This window comes from Meleagris gallopavo, chromosome 22 (assembly GCF_000146605.3).
Source record: "Meleagris gallopavo isolate NT-WF06-2002-E0010 breed Aviagen turkey brand Nicholas breeding stock chromosome 22, Turkey_5.1, whole genome shotgun sequence".
NCBI lineage: Eukaryota > Metazoa > Chordata > Aves > Galliformes > Phasianidae > Meleagris > Meleagris gallopavo.
The window spans coordinates 4,195,657-4,217,551 of NC_015032.2; the positions used below are offsets into that span (position 1 = coordinate 4,195,657).

General features: G+C 44.4%; 1 long non-coding RNA gene across 1 annotated transcript; it reads left to right on the forward strand.

The window, feature by feature from the left end:
* The first annotated feature begins 19 nt into the window (after window positions 1–19).
* Window positions 20–20,278, forward strand: LOC109370742. Its single transcript, XR_004161844.1, has 5 exons — window positions 20–187; window positions 4,247–4,443; window positions 7,793–7,850; window positions 8,784–18,123; window positions 20,092–20,278. It is a non-coding gene; the product is annotated as an uncharacterized LOC109370742 (long non-coding RNA).
* The last annotated feature ends 1,617 nt before the right edge of the window (window positions 20,279–21,895 follow it).

Below are 21,895 nucleotides of genomic sequence, written 5' to 3' on the forward strand. Positions count from 1 at the left end.
TTCTTTTAATTTTAGATGGAAATTTGCTTTAATGTTGAGAAATTTGAGTTATTTCAGACAAAGCCTCAGGGAATAGATCATGATTCTGGAGGCCGTCAGCTGTGATGGGGAGGATCACCAACCCTTTTTTCAAAAGTTACCAGGTTGTGAGCAGACAGATGTATCTGGGGCCACGTGATTTAAAGAGGTAAGATTTTTCACTAGTTAGAAGATGCCAACTGAGTAAATAAGCTCAGACTATCGTGTATGTATTCTCCTTCTTCCCAAAGTTCATTTGTGATAATGAGACTCTTGGCATTTGGATAATAAATCGGGATCTAAGGGCTATCGTAAGTAGGTTGAGGAACTCAGACGGTGACATTAATAATGCAAATACAATAACATTTGAGGAGAAACCTCTTTGAGGGGAAGAAAGGGTGGCCAAGTGCAAGAGCACAGGGAGAGCTTCATCACCACAGCACTCTGTGGAGAGGATATCCACCATGGACTCACCGCACACAGACTGTATTTTTGTGTCAGGTCTGTGAAACAGCAGGAGACTAATAGTGCTTTCTTTCCCTGCCCTGAACTGTTTTGCTTGGTCACATCAGCTGCCCGGAGCTGTGGGTGTCCCATCCCTGGAGGTACCTGAGGCCATGGCTGGGCCCTGGGCAGCCTGAGCTGGGGGGCAGCCACACACGGCAGGGGTTGGGACTTTTGGGGCTGTAAGGGCCCTTTCAACCCAACCACTCTGTGATTCTATGATGCAGCTGTAATTTAGCACTTGTTAAAAAATAAAAATAAAATGAAGTAAAAATCCTCAATCCAAAGTTAAGCCATCTTAACCTTTTCACGGGGAACAGCAAAACTGTATTTGCCTAGATCTCTTCTTTGGTTAGAAACAGTCACGAAGCAATTCCTGCATTTCTTGTAGGCATATAAGGAATTTGCCTTAGTAGTACTGAATACCAGAAGTACAGTTTATTGCAGATGGAGAGTAGATGCTTTTAGATAATTTTTGTAATTGCCATAGAGTGCTTACTGAGTACATGGGAGGAATCAGCAGTACCTGGGCCCATTCTCTGCAGGTAATATTCAAATTATTGACTTTTGCCTTCTGTGTATTGTACCTGAATTAACTAATTTTAAAATCTTGCTCCTTTCCTTCCTAGATTTTAGGCCAGGTATCCGTTAGCAATGTGGGTGGCAGGTAGCACACAAACTGCATAGTTCAATAGAACTGTTGGCCTTCCCCCCAGTTTATAACTTGCTTCTGGCAGTAGCAACCTATGTCAAATATGAGCTGCTCTCTTATCAGGTTACAGCCTATGCAGAACCGGAATTACGTTTTTTCTCTCATAGGGCTATGGTGGAAAACATAATCAAAACTAGCAGATAAATGAATAAAATCTCAAGGGCAGTAACTGAATGAATGTGTCTAGTAAGCAATTTTCTAGCAGGAAAATCTGCAGCCTTTCACATGAGGAAAGATGCTGTGGAGGAAAGGAGCCCCAGTGTGCAGAGACAGAGGTTGGTGGGTGATGTCAAGCACCAGGTTCTTGGATAAGTGGATTAAGATTTTGCTCACCAGGCCGGTGTGCAGAGCCTCTTCCAGTTATATTTCCTTAGCTTACAATCATGTTTTTAGAGCTATCCGCAGAACATCAGGCTGTAAACCAGTTCACTGCCAGTTCAGTGGTCCACTGCCTTGTGTTACACGGGAGTGCTTACAGGTTTTGGTGGGGCCCAAGAGAGCTCACAGTGTTATGGGCCAGGACCAAACAGCAGGATGTGCCCAATGCTTTGGGGACTGAAGGGAGTATGGGGGCTCATAAAACCAAATACACTTAATGGCATGGAATGGAACGGCAAATTGAAATTGCACTGAAATCCTGTTCTGGGGTTTTATAATCTACAGGAACTTATTAACTTCAGAGACCTGAGCAAGCTGGAAAGAAAATGTAAGCTTTTCATTCCATCCCCAAAACACAGATAATTTAAGGCATTTTTATGGTGTATTTTAGGACAATGACATGGGCAATGTGTTTATGCACTTCACTTGCCTTGCAAAACCCCGTTTATACATTCTTGGACTCAGTTCTGCTCTGTTCTGGGGCTTTCAAAAACAGGGCCTGCTAGTGGAAGCACTTTATGGCACAGGGCTATATTATCAAAGGGACGTAGACCAGGGCTATTGCATTCACATACATATTGCTATGTTTGATAGGAAACAAATATGTAGACATAAATATTTGTTGTGGGGCAGAGAGAACATTTCTGTACGGTCCAAGGCCTTGAGGTACTCACCTCTTCTCCAGGGCCTGATCTTTTGAATGTATTAGCATTTGACAGAACAAAACTAGAGCAAGTGTCACCTGAAAATACCCCCAAAGAAGGAATTTGAAGCTGGTGTGCTCTGTACCATTGGCTTGATTGTGCCAAGCATTCTTACTGACCAGTGTTGAGTTTTCCTTATTGGTGTTTGAACTTTCTGTATCTATTAAATATATATTTTTTTAAGTCCAATCCTGAAGAGAGATTGAGAGAGAGTTGAGGGGAGTTGAGGAGAGTTAGCTGAACTCTCTTTCACTCACCCAAGAAGGCTGACTTGATTTTTTATTTGGAGTATGAAAGCCTTCTTATTTTAGCCCAAGTTGTTTGTTTGTAGCTACAGTATTTCTGCAGCTTTCGCGAGCCTTTAACTCTGCAGAGTGTCAGTTCTTACTGCTATTTCTTCTTGCAGCAACATGATAGCTTGCATCTGTCCCTGCAACTGAGTGGCTGTAGCCAGCACATCGCTACCAGAGGAGAAAAATCGGAATTCAAGCCCTGTCTGAAAAGTAAAAGGGACAAATTAGTTTCTTGTCACTGCGCTGCAATAAATACATTGTCATTTTTATACCCCAGTGAATCATATTCTCCATTTCCCCCGTAACTATTATACAGTCTGCTGGCAGTACATCATTTTTTGGTAATTTTATTTTCACCAATTGTTTTATGAAATTTTTGAGTTTTATGGACACTAAAACAAATCTAGCCTGCGAGTATTATAGCCCTTTAAATCACCGGCAGGAAATCTCAAGGTTCCTCCAGACTGTGAGAGAAGGAAGCTTTAGGAAAGAAAGATTGCTCCTAGCTTATAAACTGAACAAAAACCCAGAGATAAGTTTGTAAAAGGGACATACATCATCAGTGGCAAAAGCCAGGACGTAAAACAACATCTCTCTGCTCAGCTCCCTTAAGAATAAAAATGGATTTTTATTTAGCAGAAACACTAAAAGTTGTTGGGGAAAGGAACACACAAGCTTTTCTATGCGTTCTTAACCATAACAATCCTTATTTCCTACACAACCACCATGTCAGGCATCTCTTTGGCTAAACTACAGTAGTTGTAGTCCCCAACCCCTGACTCTGATCTGAGTTTGTGTGGCATCTTGTCTGGATTTGGTCCTCAGGATGCTGAGGAAGTGGTGGCACCAGACCATGGTGTTCTCTCTTGCTCATATGCTTTGGTGACAGGTTTTGTCACTAGTCCTTCTAGACTTGTATCTGAGTAGGGTGAGTCATGATACGACAAAAGCTGGTTAATTAATTAACTTTTTGTAAACCAAGTTTTTTGTGCTAGATGGACTGCTTAATGTGCCTGGCCTGTCTCTGAATATAGGAAAGTAAAAGTATGTGAGACAGTCTTGCCTGGGTGGAACCATTAAACAAGAACATACTTAACTGCAAAACTGATGGGTGCACACAGACAAGTTGCCATCCAATTCTGATATGGCCTTTGCCATCTCCAATGAGCTACTTTTTCACTTTGGTTTTTAATAGCACTTTGAAATATTAAAGTGTATGAGAAGATTTTGATTAAATACTTATTTTGTGAATTGAAAGAAATGTTACTTTTAAACTAAATTGAGTTGCTTTTGTTTCTAAGTAATTTTTAAAGAGATAATGGAAATAAGAAGTTTGAAAAATAACCAAAACATGGCTATTCTCTCAGACCTGTGGTCCACTGTGGCTAGAAGTAGAACAGCATAAGCATTGTATGCATATAATATTTCTTTTGGTACATCATTCCAGCAATCTATTATGCAGGACCTCATGAGCCAACAGGAACACAATTATTAATGGCCCTTGATGGATTTTTCCTCTGTGAATTTATTGAGTTGAACATATGTATGCTTGTGACTTCCACAGTATAATATGGGAATAACTTCCACTGTTTAACATGTTGTGTGATGCAAAAATGTCTCCATTTTCCTACTTCCAGACTTGCTGCTTGGCTGTCTGTTGACCTCATGCTCCACCTTTTCCTTCTGAGCACCTGGGAACTGTTATTGCCCACTGACCTGCCATGTGGTGCCCAGGATCTGGAAGACATCTGCCTTTCTCTGGCCCCTCTCTTTGGTCTGAGGAACCTTGGTGTACTTCTGTTAGTTCAACAAACAGCTGTCCAAGGGAATGGAGGTACTGGTCCCAAAGGGGTTTGGTGTACGTGCTGTGGATTTGGGAGGTTGCAACAGGAACTGTTGTAATGTTGGCTGAGAATCAGTACTGGGCTGAGGCTTACTTCAAGCTGTCCTCTAACAAGTCCTGAAGAAATGAAGCCAGTAATGACACTTGCCTGGTTAGATGCTCTTCTGGTTGCAAAATGAAACTTTCTGAAATGTTAGTACATCCTAAAATCTCTACTTGTTAATATCCCCAGACTGCAACCTTCAGCCTATGTATTCTGAATCAATTGGTAAACTAGCATGGGGTATTTTTCAAGCTCTATTTTTGTATTACCTTTAAAAGAGAGACCCACAGGTTTGGAAGCAAACTGGCTATGAGTGCTGCCTGATGGCTGATGTCAGCAGTGCTGGTTTGTCTGTTTGGAGCAGGGCAGCCCTGCGGCCTTCCCTCTGAGCTGCCCCTGGTGTTTGGGTTCTCCAGGGCAGGTTGTGAATGTCCTGAGGGTCTGGTTCTCATATGCTGGTTATTGTATGGTGATTTTTCTCCCACCTCCATCCTGAGGCCATCATCCATCTTGAGGATTTATAACTGGTTTCTACTCAGGTAGTGGCCAAATGGGTGATAGAGGTGAGATGCTGCTTAACTTCAATGCTTGAGAAGAAAAGTAGGGAGGGGAGCCTATGGCATAATGAATGAGTAAAAGAACAAAGTCTTTGCTGTATGTCTGTCTTTTCAGTGTGTCTGTCCCTTCAGGGAAGTTTGTTTAAAAACAGGACACAGATGCACGGTTCTGAAATTTGGGGTGTAGCTGTACTGGACTAAAAGGTTTGTGTCAGTATGGTTTGTCCTCTGAGAGGTGGCCCTGTGCCACCTCCTCGTTGAAAATAAAGCCCATTGCACTACCTCTCAGCTCATTCTTCACTGTTTTCTTCCCCTCTTCTCTTTAAGTAAAATGCAGTTCTTAATTTATTTATTTTTACCATCCATAGCTACGACTGCTGCTTTTTTTTGTTTTTTTCTTTTTTTCTTGCACGATGTTTAATCTCAACTCAAAGTCTCAGAGCCGCTGCAGCGTTACAACAGTTTTGTCATGTTGGCTGTCACAGTGCTGACAGCCCCGTGACAGCTGGCAGATGTACAGATGATGGATGTTTTCTCCCTTGTGCAAGGACGATGGGATAAAAGTGCAAACAAACCGGGTAATAGATGGGAAAAGCAGAGCAATGTTGATAAGGCCCGGTCCTCACTCTGTGATGTATGGGAAAGCAAGCTGTGGGCAATTTGTTTCAGAGAAATGAGGGGTTCTTTGTAGAGAGGGGCACAAGGAAAAAAAGAAGAAAAAAAAAGGGTGAAAATAAAGAAATAATAATAAGGGGAGGAGGGAGGAAGTACCCAAAGCTTGTCTTTATTGTGGTAACACTAGCCTGTTGTTATGGCAATAGCAAATCTCATTTCAAGGACGGGCTTGGGGGTCTTTGGCTCCCGTCTGTGCCTTGCATCCAATGAGGGTCCCCAGGAGTTGTCTGGGGATGGGAATGCTGCCCTTCTGTTCGCTCCTTTCTGTTGCTCCTCTGGTTTGCTCAGCATCTCCTGTTATTTATGGTGTCTAGGTGTCTTCTGAAAGAGCTAAGAACTGGCTGTGCTGGCTACAGGCAGGCAGAAAAGATTTTCAAGCCAATCACTTACACTTACTGAGAGTTCCACAGGAACATCTGGATGTACAAGACAGGGCTGCTCACCTTTCAAATCTGGCATTGGTCATATGTTGGGGGGAATCAAAAGTGGGCTTCTCCAGTCCTGCTCCTGCCCTGGCTGCCAGCAGGCATTAGGAGGATGCTGCACTGGTACAGCTGGCCTTGGGAAGAGGGTGACCTTCACCCTGATACTGAAGGCAGTGGGATCCCAGATGTGCTGCAGCTGGAGGAGGAGGCGAGATGCAGGCTTCAGATGCTGGTCAGCCTCCTGCGGCCGGCATGCAATGCAAGAAGGGGGATGCACATGTAATGGCCTCTCTTTAGAAGAGACAGCCCTGGAAGTCCCTTTAAAGTGCAAGGAGTGTCGTGCAGTGCTCTCGTATGGATCCTGAATGTTAATCCCTCGGTGCTATTGTTGCTACACATGCCATTGCACACCCATTTAGCAACATGTAAATTTTCAGGATGCCATCGTTCCCCCTCACTTCCCTTCCACCTTTGGCTCTATCACTGTCAGAGACTTATTTAGGCCCATAATGGTGATAATTTATTACAGCACACTTCCTACTGTGAGTAAATAAGTCTGTCTCCCTCAAACTCCCTGGGCTATTAGAAGAATGAAAGACTGTGCCACATATTAGCATTTATTTTCTTCCAGCATTTATACAAGGCCATTTTCTTGTTGACAAATTGTGGGGCAAATTGTTCTCAAGAAAGTCTGTCAGATGGAAAGGTGTTATGATTAAACTGTTGGCGTAAATTTGGGTGACGATAAATCCTTTTATTGCATTAACTGGATTTATTTGCCTGTAATGCCATTAAGGATTCAAAGAAATAATAAACAAGTTGATTTTGAACCTACTTAAGGGTCATTAATATGCATCCTAAAAATAGAGAGTCTGCTCAAAAATAAAATAAAATCCATTTGAGGATCAGACTTATGCTTGCAAGTGCATTGCTGTGCTGCATCTACTTGTGTCTCACTGCAGTGCCATTCCTGCTCCGGGGGGCCTTGCAGTTGGAATTGGTTTTCTTCAATCAAAAAACCATATATATTTGTTCACATATTTAATATTCTTTCACGTTTGTGAAATAAGAGGGGTGGTACATGTGCTGTCACACTAATGACTAATGAATAGGTGCCATCGACTTGAAATCGTGCATTTTGAGGAGTGATTTGCTAGGGCAGCTTGTATGCACAGAACGGCTGAGATGATCTCACAGCCACTTTCCAAAGCAGAGAGGCTGCTTTCCCTCTGCATTTGGCTTAGATGCTGTGTTTAAGGTGCCTCTCTATAGAGAGATGAGGAGCTGGGTTTGCAGTAGTGCTGGTGCAGCTAACTGCCAGCCTTGCTGCCCCATGTCAGGGCAGGAGAATGAGAAGCCCTGGGCGCCCAGATCCCCAGCTGCCTACAGCTGCTGTGGTCTGTTTGCCCAGCTGGCACTACAGTTGGACTTGTCACCACCTGTAGCAGCCATCAGCTCCATCACATCTCCAGCTGGTCAGAGGCAACTTGGCCCAAACTGGTTTGGGGGAAATGCTGATAGCTTACAACATGGATTTCTCTCAGGAATGGATCCTTTTGAGTGATATATTTGCTTGGAATGTTTTTTAGAGATAACTTGCATTAAGTTCAATTTCTTTTTCTTTTTTTTCCTTTTTAAAGTTCTCTCACCTAGGTACCAAGGAGGCTTTCTTCTTTTAACCTTGAACACTTTCACAAGGTAAGTGTGCCCACCTCTACAACATTCTGTTCGTGTCATTGAGTTTTTGCATCAGATTGTTGCATATTGCCTTCCAGAATTTGAAAGGAGAGTATAAACAGGAGGGGGTACGTCTGTTTACAAGGATGGATAGTGCTTGGACAAGGGGGAATGGTTTTAAACTGAGACAGGGGAGGTTTAGGTTGGATATTAGGAGGAAGTTTTTCACCCAGAAGGTGATGATGTACTGGAACAGGTTGCCCAAAGAGGTTGTGGATGTCCATCCCTGGAGGCATTCAAGGCCAGGCTGGATGTGGGTCTGGGCAGCCTGGTCTGCTGGTTGGTGACCCTGCACACATTCTGTGCTCTCCTTGCCTTCCCCCAAGTGCTCTGTGCTGGCTGTTGAGTCTGGAAAGGAAACTGCATGAGACCTCATTCTGCACTGACCCCTCATCACTACCCTAATAAAAAAGATTACTAATATAAATTGTAAACTATTTACTGTAGTGCTAAATACAGACTGATACAATTCTGTGCAGTTATTGTGTGCATTTCCTACGAAAAGCAGGAATTCAACCTCTTTATGTGTAAAACAATACTGAGCCATAACTACCTTATAATATTGCTGCATTATTCTATAGTTACAGTCCTAAACACCACAGCTTTTGTCAATTTTACTAGGTAGGTTTCATTCTTACCATAAAGAACACAGTAATTTTTACTAGGGGTAGGTGGCAGCAGGAGAAATGGCTCATAAAGCTCTTTTGATGGACTTGGCTTTATAAACCCAGAGCCTGATTCTTCCCGGTTGTCCTCTGTGGGATGCTCAGCTCTCAGCCCCACGGCTCAGTAACATCTCCTTTAGGATCTCAGGGTGTTGGTGCTCAGGGGCTCTCTGGCAGGGGTGCAGTTTGGAGCAGGAGGGTGATTCTGAAACACATCTCTTGGTTACAGGGGGCTGTCACATCTCGGCGTGCCTGGCCTAAGTTGCTTTATAACCAGCTGAAATTGAAAACACTCTTAAGGAGCATGGCTAATGGCTGCAGCCTCCAAGGGCATTTAGTCTGCGGTGCCAGGCTGGGGCTCATCTGGAGGAGAGCCCTGTCTGAGCTGTGGCTAGTGTGGATGCCAGGTCCTCAGGATTTTCTCTCTGCAGCTTCTCTTCCCTTGGTCTGCCTTCTCTGGCTGTACAGACGCGTCCCTTTGGGATGAGGCCATCACCTGCTGAGCTGGACCCAGACTTGTGATCTGATGGGGCCATCCAGGCCCTACTTGGTGCAGTTCACCTTCAGCCATGAAAGCACCAGCCTCAGAGGTAACATGCAGCAAAGCACAGTCTTATCCCTGCTGCTGGGCCGTGCATCATAGCATGTCCCTGCAGGACTGTGGTGCAGAGGTGGTGGGTGGGACTGGGGGGAGCTTTGGGGTGTCGTGAGGCAGCTGCAGAGAGATCGGGCTGAGCAAGGCAATGGGATGGTGGCACGACAAGGAGCCAGAGGAAACCTGCACTTTGCCTTTCCCTAATAACAACAGAGTAAAAGAATGTTTTTGGTTATATGTGCTTTGGGAGCTGCTCGTGCACTGACTTGGTGCACTCCAAGCCTCCATTCTGACGGATGACTTTCACCAGGGGCAGCAGTTGGCAGGCAGCATCTCAGCGAATGGCCACGTGCATGCTGTTACAGCAGAGCACAGCAACCAAACACGCCCTCTGCCTTTTGTGGGCTTATGAGAGTTCTTGTGAGTTTGTCTCCCCTGTTTGTGGCACAACTGAAAGTTTTGTTTCTCTCCTGCTCCTGTCCCCTTGCTCACATGCCAGCATGCAGACAGATGTGCTGCCTCTATTTCTCACTTTCTCTCCCCAACAAGAGTGATCTATGGATGCTCGGAGTCGGCACTACATTAGCAGGGAAGACCCTGCAGCAATGAGGCTCGAATTCCGTGCAACTTCTGTCCATTTAATTAAGAAATGCTACTCATACAGAACTGAATGCGCTAACCTAATTTACTGCCATGTCTGTCTGTCTCTCTGTCTGGCCTTTTGTCTCTCTCTGCATCCTACACAATGCCATTGCATCTTATTACTTGAGCTCGGGAGGTTCTTGCTTGGTTGAGCCGAGATCAAAAAGTAATTTTTCTTTTTGCAACAGCCGATTAGAAATTCATTTATTTTCACATTAGACGTTTGGCCAATACCTCCCTGCCCCCAGTGAACAGATCCCCCCCAACTTCAGCAATTTAGCTCCATTTGTATAGTCTGCATAATGGGAGACAGTGAGCCCGTTAGAAAAATGTGGCCCAGGGCAAAAATTAAATGCAGAATCATGTATCAGAAATGAGATGTATTTACTATTGTTTTTGAAAATTAATGGTGCATTTTTAGTTTTTATAATGTAATTTAATGATGCAGTTCATCTAATAAAAAAGCACATTTTAACTCAGTCATACAGACCTACTGGGGCAGGACAAAACGTACCTTTCAGATGTAAGACTTTTTACAAATGCTTCGGGCTCTTTCTTGATTGCAAAAAAAAGAGAAACTCTTTGCGTGTGTTGGCTCACAGCTGGGATTTCAGCAGGAGTCCAATAAAAAGGACATTTTTCTTTCTAAATATTGTATGCTGCACAAACACCAATAATACTATATAAATGCAGCAGTGGGCTTGAAGTACAATGCTGCAGCTGATTATAGGATGCCATATGGTGCTGGCATGTTAAACTGATACAGATTGAACATGGACTGCAGCTTTAAATGCTGTGGACCAGCAAACAACTGTGCTAAACTAGAATAAATATACTATGCAGTGTCAATATAGGGAGCTGTCATTTTCAATAGCAAAAATAAAACTGTGTCAGAATAGCACGATCTGGTGGGATAGACCCCTTAGAAGGCAGCATGGAGCACAGATCCCACTCAGTGCCTTGGTTTTCTTGTCGAGGACATTGAGAGCTCTTTGTCCATTTTGCATCACCATTTCCATGTGCTTTGCAGAGTTGTTGCATTCCATGTGCAAGGGAAATTTGCTGTGGGCTTTGAAACCTCCAAAAAGTGCAGCTCCAGCTCAGTGCCATACAGCTACTGTGGGATGGGGCAGCAGCTCAGCAGGCAGCAGGCCGTGTACTTAAGCTCAGCTGCTCCTGTTAATTTTAATAACGATAGGAAGAGTTTTCTTGAGCTAGTATTAGATACTGTGTGCTCAGCTGCAACTTCAAGTTCTGCTCAGGAAAAGACGGCTTTACAAAAGCAGACAGTCACTTCTTTCAAAGCTGGAAATCACACCTGAATGCATTTGGGAGGAGCACCTGGGCTGGTTGCATGGTTTCCCAGCAGACCCCATGAGATGGCTCCTGTGACAAGAAAAAGGGGAGAGCTCGTGAGCTCTGGCAAGGTGCTCCTTAAGGGAAACCCTTTGCTGTTCACATGAGATTCAGTAAAATGAAGTCAGAGCTAGTCTGTGTCTAACAGGGGCTCTGTTTGATTTCCTGATCAGTGTGCAGGCACGAGGATGAAAGACAGATGCTATGTGGACAGGTTACACTTGATCCCAGGATCACCATTCTTGTCTTTTCCTCAATAACTTCACAGCCACTATCGTGTTAGTAACTTGGTGCACCAGAGTAGGACAGATCCCAGCCCTGGATGTGCTGGTGGACAGGGAAGGCAGCAGTTGCTGGCTTTCTGTGGTGCCTGCAGCACCATGTTGTCTGTGTAGGATTTATAATCCAATGAAACAAAAGACTGATTTGATGTGGCAGGTCCTACGTGGGGCTTGATATGGGGAAAGCAGTGCTGCTCTGAAACTTAAACCAACAATAAGGGTTGTATTTTGCAACTGAATGGTCTCTGATTCAAAGAGACTGTAGACTAGATAAACTATGTTATGTAAAGAACATCTCAGTTTATCTATTAAGTAAAGAGGTGAATCTCTGGTAGACTCTCACCTGCAGATGCATTTTATGTAATGAAAGAAACAAAAAAGACTTTGCTGGGAGTTAGAGTCTTTGTTTGCTAAGGCTTGGGATAAGTTTGAGCTGAACAAATGTTCAGGACAGAAATGAGAGAGCGAGCAGGCAGTGTTGCATAGAGAGAGAGTTACTCGGGTGGGGAGAGGTAGATGGTAGAAAAAAACAACCAACCAAACAACAACATATTTCCTATAGATGTAGAGTTAACTCACTTCTAACACTGTGAGTGGAGGAGTTGAAACAGACCTTTATTTGATTTTATTTTAGCTGATTTGGTGGGGGCCTCATTATTTGGTGCAAGGCTCTATATCAGTAAAATGGCAGTGAATTTCCAAAAAAGCATCATATCATTTTTCAATGAGAAATCCAGGAGCCTGGGAGCTGATGTTATGGTGTGAATTACATCGCAGAGCAGTTGTCAGCTGTCCCTGTCAGCACTTTCTCGAATGCCATAATGTGCAATAAATGCTGTGGCTGCAGCTATTTAGGATTATTATGGTGGTGGTTTTAGGGGAAGCACCACAAATTAACAGCTTAAGAAATACATCCCTTTTTCCTGAATTGCCCAATTCCTAAACAATGCTTTGCTGGTGGGGCATCACTGCTGTACCTGGTCCTATTTCTGCTCACCTCTTCAAATGAAGCATGAGTGTCCTTTTTCTCCTTAGCAGGTTCCCCTGGAAGAGGAGCGGTGTGGGCTCTGGCTCTCCCATTAGCTCACAGACTGGTTGCTCTCTACCTACACACAGCCTGGACCACAGACCCACTGAGGTCAGGACTTGAGGCTATGGAGGACTGCAGGGCAGTGTGTCCCTGCTAGGTAAATGTGCAGCTTAAATCAGCAGGACGAAAGAAAACACGTGTTTATGATTAAAGGACTCGACAGAGAGCTGCTGCAGGGCTGTCTCCCTATTACTGCTGGAGACATTTCTCAGTGTGCTGCATCACACTGGGTCCCATCCCAGGTAGTGCTGGGATAGACAACCTGATCTCCCTGGGCCTTAGCTTTTAACTCAGTAAATGTTTTTGCTATTCAAATACTAATTAGAGATGATTGTTTTTGATAACATACTGTAAATCTGACAAAACACAGCTTTCCCCCTGGAATAAGCTTTTTCAAATCACATACATGTGTTGCACAGAGCAGGTAGTGTCTGTGGGCTTAGAAGGAAGGTGGGGGTCACACTGACATCTCTGTGTCCCATCAGTGGGATTTCTGTGCTGTGTGCTCTCTGAAGGTTACTGGCAGCTACTGATGGGTCCCAGTGAGCCCTGCTGAGGCTCTGGGTGAGCTGATGTGACTGGTGACAGGTTTGGCTCTGCTTGCTTTCTGCTGCTTCTTGGAAGGAAATAAACCAGGTGAGCAAGAGATTCATTTCTGGGGGGAGTTGTGGGCACCTCCCTGCACACCTTGATGATGTTGCAACATCTTAAGGTGTGCAGTTTACAAATGCCTTTCAATCAGGGTTCTAAAGTGTTTTATTTAATGGGATAAATCTCATCATTTGCAATGAACTAGCCTTGCTATGGCCGTGTTCATATTACGTTCTCTACCTAGGAGGTGTCTTTTATCAGAAAATTTGTCACTAGGTACCAAACCAACCCAGGAGTCCTTTGCTGCCAGTGTACAGCCCAGGTGACCCAATCACCCAGGTGACATCTGAGTGCTTCTGAAAACTCACTTGCAGTCACTTGCAAGTCCCTCACTTGCAGTCAGCTGGGGAGCCAGATGTTTGGTCTCATGTTCCTGGTCTGTGAGTCTGTCTGTCTCTAATCTTCTTCCCCTGAAACCCTGCACAGCTATGCCCTCACCTACTGTGCAAACTGTATCTCCCATGAGTGTGCTGGGTCCTCTGCATGGTCCTAGGAGCAGCGTGCAGTGCACTCTGCTTGTGTCTCTCTGTGTTTCTGGTACTTGGGTTGTTTTAGCAAGTTTTAAAGATTGCTTTGCCACTTGTTATTTAATGAAAAAAAGGAAGCTTTTCTCTTTAACCTGTTCTCATGTGAGCAACGCCAGCTGGCAATTGGGCAGTGAGAACCCACTCCAGCTGAAGTCGCAGCTTTCCTGGCTGCCAGGCACCTTGTGCAGCTTTTCCTCCTCCCTGCAGATGGTACTGTTTGACCATTTTGCAGCTACCCAGTGCAGGTAACTGCTGATTTTTGGGTAAGTCTGACTAGCATGTCCAGGCACAGTCCCTGGCATAGCAGCAGGGCTGAATCTGGCCCTGCACCTGCTGCTCTTAGATGCAGAGCCAAGGTGTTGCCTTACCCACAGGACACCCATGCACTGGGTGGATATGGAGAGGCCATCTGCATGGGAAGCATCCTGAGAAAATACAGGAGGGATTTGTGTGCAGGACCCCTACCAGAACAGCAGCATTGCTATAGGTGGCCTGGGGCACTGGGCAATAACTTATCCCCCTGGGAATTCAAAACCTCTTCAAGGGAGGATGGCCAGATCTTCTGTGGGGCTTAATGAGCTCCCAGTGGGCTGCTGAGCTGGGAAAGGGCTCTGGAGACTCTGGCTGTTGTCTAATCTCTTTTGGGAACAGGTGGATGGAGCACAAGGCCAAGAAAGGACAATGAGAACTTTATATGCATGTTTCATGCTTCTGGTTAGGTTTGTGTGATAGGCAGTGTGGTGTTTTGCTTGTTCACCAGCCAGCTTTAAAGGCATAGCACTAGCCCTGGAGTTGTTCCTGACCTGCAAAAGTCTGGAAAGAAGTTTTCATCTTTCCTGGCCTTATATAGCATGTCAGTGGTTCTACTCCATCTGTTGCAGTTTTCCTTTGCTTGGGCATGATATTATAAAGGTACAGGTCCTCAATTCTTTGCAGTGACATGCTCAGTTGTGTCCTTCCTTCCCTCTGCCTGTGCCTGAATTTCTGTCCTGAAGTCCCATTGTCCCTTTAAAGCTGATGAAGTAGGAAATCATCTCTCTTCCACCTTTTCCCTTTAGCTCTGCTCTGCAGTTTTACTCCATCCTGCATGGAGAGGGCAGCTGCTCAGGGTTCAGCTGCAACACGGACAAGGTGTTTGTCTCTTCTGATCCGGTTGTGCAGCTGGTCCCTGCGGCACCGAGCCAGGCACTTCATGCCTTAGCACTCATCAGATCAATTTTCTTGCTTTGAAAGAGAAGTAGGTTGTTAACCTGCATGCAAGGCAATGGAAAACACCCACCTGCCTCTCGCCAGTGTGCTGAGCAGCTGCGGAGGGGCTTGGGAAGGGTGGTGGAACAGTTGGACAGCTGTGGGACTGAAGGAGAAGCAGCACCCAGCTCCATCGGTCCCCATGTTTGCTGTAAGCCTCAGAAATATTAGGGCTCAGTTGTTGAACGGTTGCCCGTCCACCTTTCACAGATCCAAGTGTCTGCTCTAGGGGGATTTCAAAGGCTTCTGCTGGTTTGTCTTCTCCATGGGCTTCTCATCCCCAGACTCACCACTTCAAGGAGGTGCAGGGAAGGAGCAGGGAAACAAGGGCTGATTTTGCCTAGATCCCCTGACTTTGGAGGTGGAAGAAGTCCAACAGCAAGGGGGTCTTTGTCCCCCAGCCCTGGGGGGGGAGGAAGAGGGACAAAGTGCGTGTTTGGCCAGGCCGTGCCCCCAGCTCTGGTTCCTCTGCCCAAAGCCCTCCTGCCAGGACATCTCTGTTTCCCCCACAACCGCCCACTGTTCTGAAAGTCTCTGCAGAGCAGAGCAGCTCAAAGACAACAGAAGCACCAGATAAATCATTCCTCCCCTGCTTCTCCCCCTCCAGCCCGAATAGCTAAAGTGTCTTTATTATTTAAAAAAAACACCATACACAGAAAAGCCCTAGTAAGGGAGACAGATACAAAGCAAAGGAAAAAGAGAGGTTTAGGCAGCAAGCCACAAATAAGCACCATCAATCATAGTGCAGTCAAAAAATGTACATGTGTTGGTACCTGTGCGTTATTGGCAGTACTCGAGGAGTCTCCTGAGTGCAATCTTCAGGGCTCCTTAGATAAATAAATAAATAAAATTCCATGTTCCGCTGAAAAACTGCTTGTCAGCACCGGAATGGCAGGTGCATTAACTCCCTAAGAACCAGATTATGCCCTGCATGGCAAAAAAATGCAAACACAGAGAAATAAGATGTCAGTCAACTCCTGTATCCTCCTGCTTTTCTTTGGTTGTTGTTCTTTTCTTGTTTTGTTTTGTTTTTAATGGAAAGTATTTTGAAATACACAGTCCACTGTACAAATGAATGCAGGAAGAAGAGAGATACAAATCCATACCTGTGTGCATATTTACCTGAAATTTGCCTCCACTCCTCTCCCTTGGAGCTCTGAAGCGTTCCCTTAGAACACCCACCACTTTGAGAGCTCCCTTTTCCTTTCTATCTACACTGCACTCTCCCTTTCCTTGTCTTGTATCTTTAATGGAGGACTCTGAGCTGTTGGTGATGTGGCCTGGGCTTTCTGTGGATGTCCTCTACCATCTCTGGAGTCGCACCCCAAAGTTCTATTGCTCCCTCCTTTTCATATAAATATATATTTTAATCCAGGAGAGTGACAACAGTCCCAGTGGAAGCCCTGAAGAAGCAAAGCCCTGTGCCAGCGTGAGTAAAGGTTGCATGACCTAGTAACAGAAGATAAATGGACGAGGAGAAATGCCCATTAGCCCTTCCCTTGACTTGACTATGTGTTCCCTAAGATCTCTATCGTATGTAGGAAAATGCTGATTATTTTTAGCTGTGGGTGACCCAGCTGTTCCCCTTAGGACAACCTTCAGCCCTCCCAAGGACAGCAGGGATGTTTGCCTGCTTCTGCTCAGCTGTCCTTGGGGCTGTGCTGATGGCTTGGGGCTGAGTGATGGTGGGGGTCATTTGGTTTTCCATGGGTGATGTTTTGACACGAAAGCACGAAAGGCCCAGTGCCACCTCTTTTGTTATGTTATGGAGATATTTCTAACAGAATTCACTTTTTTTTTTTCTTTTTTTTTTCTTGGCTTAAGTTAATGAGGCTCAAAAATTTTATGAGCCTCCAAAACTGTACCTTCAGGGACACCCCTTGCTGGCACTGAATGCAGAGTGCAGATCTGGATTTTGAGCATGGCATCCTGTTGGAAACAGATCAATACTGCGTAAGGAGGATCTTGTTTCAGAGTAGGAAAGTAACAATTAAGTTGGGATTTCTTTGTTCTTGGTTTAGGAAAACAAAAACCAAATCCATATTACAAAAGTCTGTGGTAATAGTCTTGTTTGTGTTACCCAAATCTGAGTAAACTCCAAGTGTAACTGCAGGTCATGATAGTGAAACAGCCCCATTGATGGCAGAGTTGGAAGCTTTCTCTATCAGATGGACGAGTTGGGCCTTCTTAATTTTTATTTCTCTTTGGTCACTCCTCTGTTTTCCCCTCAGCATCTCCACATTCACTTGGAGCTTCCCATGGCAGCAGTGCACGGCCACCTGTGCTGCAGATGGGACAGCCTGGGGGTGAGACAAGGCAGGCTGTCCCCATGGCTGGCAGACAGAAACACTCCATGGCATGCTGTAAAGGCTGCAAAATAGTAAATAACAGAAGCAGATGAGGACTGCAGAACCCAGGAATGGCCCAAATATCCTTTTGCTTTCAGAATTAAGGAGAGTGCTTGTGCAAAGCGAAGCAATCGCGGTGAACAGCCCCAAAGTGGCTTCCATGCATGTTTTTGGGCTCCCCTCTCCTCAGCCCAGCAGCTTTCTCATACAGACCACAGATTTATTTAATTTAGGTCCTGCTGTTGGCAATGGTCTTGCAATGGGCTGCGGGTTAGGAAAAAGTAGAGAGTTTTTCCTTAAGCAAAAAGGAGATGACATTGCACAGAAAAATAGAGCGAAAAACAGTTTGTTGGCCGTTTTTCTTCTCTGCCTTGCTTCTGCATGGGATGCCAGCAAATGGAATTGCATTTGAGAGTGATTTAATAACAAAATGACTTTTATTTCTAACTCTTTTGCCTGCCTCAGAGCAGCAGGGCCACACGATGGAGCTCTGAGGCTGCGGGGAGAACCTGCCTGCATTCACGGGTAAAAAGCTGTCTGGAGACCTTGAAATTACAGTTTTTATTAATTTTTCACTCCGTTTAATTTTTTTTTACCTTCATTTTAAAATGGTAAACATTCTTGACATCGTAATTGTAAAGTGGAATTTACAGATGCTAGCCAGAGGTATTTACTTCTGCTTTTTTAAGATTGGAACTTTTATTTTTATCTTTACAACAGTAACAGGAATGTTTCTCCATCTCCTGGGAGGCTGCAATCCCAGGGACGGTGCTCACCGTGTAATTCTTCTAAATGACACCTGACTGCATGGGGAAGCTCAGCCCTCACCAGGTCTGTATGCAGATATTGAGCCCCAGCCTTCTCCTATGCATGGGGAAATAAATGATGTTTTGGAGCACTCCTCATCCGTGCTGATCAATGAACACTTAGCTGAGAAAATATAAACCAAGGTGCAATAGAAAAAAAAAAGTAGATTCTCCAATTAAACAACAGCATTTAAAATCCTAAATTATCTATCTATTACAAAACGAAAAATTCAATATTCTGCTGTGGGAAATCAGAGTTTTTCCTCCTTCTCTCATCTCTGCTTCCCCTCCTTGAAGGATGTGCGCTCTCCTGCGAGGTGCTGCCTGCCCCGGAGCTGTGCAGGCTGACTGTGCTATGGCAGGGTGTGAGTGCTTAATTGTGACTGTATGGCATGGACACGGGGGTTCATCCAACTTGCTGCAGTTGGGCTGTAAGCAATGTGCCTGCATGCAGCTTCAAGTGGCAAGAAATGTATTTTTTGCACGCAGAGAGGACAATGAGATTGTGGTAGCTGACAGCCTCCCGGTGTATGGCTTGCTAATTACTTACCCCATGCAAGCGAACATTTTATGATGGCTTTATGAAATGCTTCTGGGCCCGGGTGTGCAATGTTGGTTAACAAAAATGTACATTTCTCGTTTGTGGAAGTTCACATTTTTATTAGAAACCTGAACCGCTCTGCAGAGGCTCCCGGAGCAGTGGGTCTCCGGTGATGAGCTCAGCAACGAGCCTGATGCTGGAACTGCCTTCAACTTTACAGGGAGCTGCAATTGCTCCAGTAGAAGGTAAATCTGGCCTGAGGTAGAGCTGAACGGTTTGCTCGTAGAAATTTTTCTATTTGCAAGCTGTTAGAACAGGCTGCTGTTTGTATGTGCCTCTCCATTCGTTATGTGCCGGCTGCTCCAAGACTGATCCTTTTCCTGCACGTTTCAGCCCCGTTTCACTGGGCTGGCAGAGGTCACCTGGTGCTTTCTATCCTGGAGACAAAAGTGCAAACTGAAATCTTGTGTTCTCAGCTCAGTCTGACCCAAACTGGTGGGTCCTAAAAAATCCGTGCCAGGAGACGCCTGTGCTAGAAGTCCTCACAAACAGTGAGGGGAAAAAAAGAGCCGTGCTTGTTTCAGTTTGGCTTTCTAAGCTAAGTGAAGATTTGGTTATTATTTTGTTTTTTTACTGGGCGCTTACTGGTGGGCATTATTTCTTTCTGTAACCCAACAGCTGCCTGAAAGGACCTGCAAATGCACCAAATTCCTTTTCTTAATTTTTTCTTCTGTTTTGAAGTGTTCAGGAAAAGAGCAATGTTAGGATCTAAACGTGGCTCACAGAGGGAACTGTCAGGAGTGGACGAGGCTGCAGCTTCCTGAGCAGCAGCAAATAAAAAAGGCATCATTTTCCTTCAACTTTTTGGTTCCTCTATAAAGCACAACTATTGTCAGGTCAAAACGAGCTGCCCTGCCTCGTCCTTTCCCTATGCCCCATTGCCAGCACCGTGGCCGCACGCACCAGGGGCAATGCAGGAACCCAGCGTGTCTTTGGTGATACACAAGTTCATCTCCAAAACAGCTTCACTTCACGCTAGGGGTGCTCAGACAGTCCTAATGACTGACAAGCATTAAGAATGGAAGGCAGGAGCTCTGCTCTCCCAGCCCCAACTCACCGCTGTGTCCCCCAGCTGCTGCGGGGCCATCTCATGGCTCTGCATCTGCTCCCGCGTTCCCGCACGGCTGTGCCGGCTCTGCTCCCTGCAGCACATGGCCCCGCGCTGCCTGAAAGCAGCACAGCCCGGCTCAGCCCTCAGGATGGGAACAGCGGCGTTCTGCAACTTCAGGGGGAAAAAATAACAATTAAAAAAAGGGGCAGCGGAGGCATGAAACTGATGGATGCCTTCACGTGTTTATTGCTGGCTTTCGATCGAGCGCTGTGCTTATAGGAAGGGATGTGTTTGCAATTAAAGCCAATGAGTTAACTAATTTTTTTTTTTTCTTTTGAAAGCAAACCTGCTTTTATAAGGAATCAGAAGGAAAAAAACTTTGGAATTTTCAGTAGTACAGAACTGCCTTCGGAAGGAAAAATCCACTCGACTGAGAGCAGCGATTCTGCAAGTAACTGAGGGAATTACCATCTCCCTTCTTCTCTTCTTCTCTGAAGCATCAAATAGTCTGATTAAAAAAAAAAAAAAAAAAAAGAACTTTATTAAAAATCCAGCAAGAGAAAATCTACTAAATGTAATAATTATAATGTAGAATTTTTAATCTGCTCTTAGGAACATTTATTCCTTCTTTGTACTTAACAATTCAAAGTCTTCGTTTATGGGGTTTCACAACACACATTACAATATTTTGACAATTAATTTGTTACTCCTTTTCAAGAAGCAAGAGAATTATTAATTATACTCTTCTTTAAAAGTCTTAGTTACACTTTAACTTAACATATCCTAATAGGCATTTAATTCTGATCTAGTAGGACAATTATTGCATGATAAACAATTATCAATTGATTATTAAACGCATTTATTTAGGATTAACAGCAATTCCATAGATATTATAGCCATCAAACATCAATGAAAAGACTTTCATTAATAAACTGATTTGTTTGCTGTGGCATGAGTGTCCTGCTCAATCTAAATTAAATATCTATTTGGGATCCTCAGCCTGTAGTGTTACCAAAGGCATCTTCATGTTTGAACACTGCACAAAAAGCATTTCTTTTTCAGATTTGCAAGAAGCAATCTCAAAAATAATCAATCCGTATAAAAAAGACTTTGGTTACTGCTAGATAACTAATTATACAGACACAGCCTTTGTGCATGTCTGCAGGAGAGATTCTTTGTTATTCTCTTTCTTCTGAACTTTGATGCTTTTTAAAAATAAATTTAATTACCCAGTGGTTATTTACACTGCATTTACTTCTCCCATCTAGAATTCTTTTCAAATTTAAAACCTGAAGGTCACTATCATTTTGGAGCAGTTTATTATTCATATAAATTGCAAAATTTCAAGGGGGAAAAATTGCTTTATTTTAAAATTAGAAGACAGGAATAGAATTTTGAAATGAAGAGCATGGAGCCTGATCCTGCAGGGCTTGGCTGTGCGTGTGTTACTAAAGGAAAACTGCAGGATTAGGCCCAGTATTTTTCTTCATTAACAACAGTAATTTTAAAAGTAGCATTTAAATAATGTGTGCGATGCATGCATATTTATGAAAAGATGACAGGATATCTGTCTTTTCTCTAAGGGTTTTCCCAGCAGACTGTAGGGAACTTAGCAGGTAAATCTGCACGAGTGAGAGCCCCCAGGTGTCGGCAGGGATGTGCCCTGTGTCCATTTCTCTGTGCTTTGATTTTTGGAAGGCTACAGGTTATGGACCTGGTTGACCTCCTCAACACAGTTAAACAAGGTAGGTTGGCTTATTTTTGTCACATGGGCTGTTATTATTGTTATCATTCCAGCTAAGAAGCTATCTGTTAAAGATAACCGCCTTTATTGCAGTAATGCAGGTGGTGCTTGAATGACAAGATTTGCCTGCTGCAATAGATATGGGGTGTGATGGTAGTGGCTGATGTGGTGTCTATTGAAAGGTAACCCAGATCTCAGCTCCCCAAGCCCAGGTCTATCTCCATGGGAGTCAGGAAGCAGTAATGCTGCAAACACGGGGTGCGTGCTTGTGAGAAGTAGAGGCTGAATTATAGCTGTGTTAGGACTTTCAAGCAGTGGCTTTTTGTTTCTTGAGGCCATATATAAACATGACGGTTCCTACCTCTGTTCTCCTTCCCCCACTCTTGTGGAAAAAAAAAAAC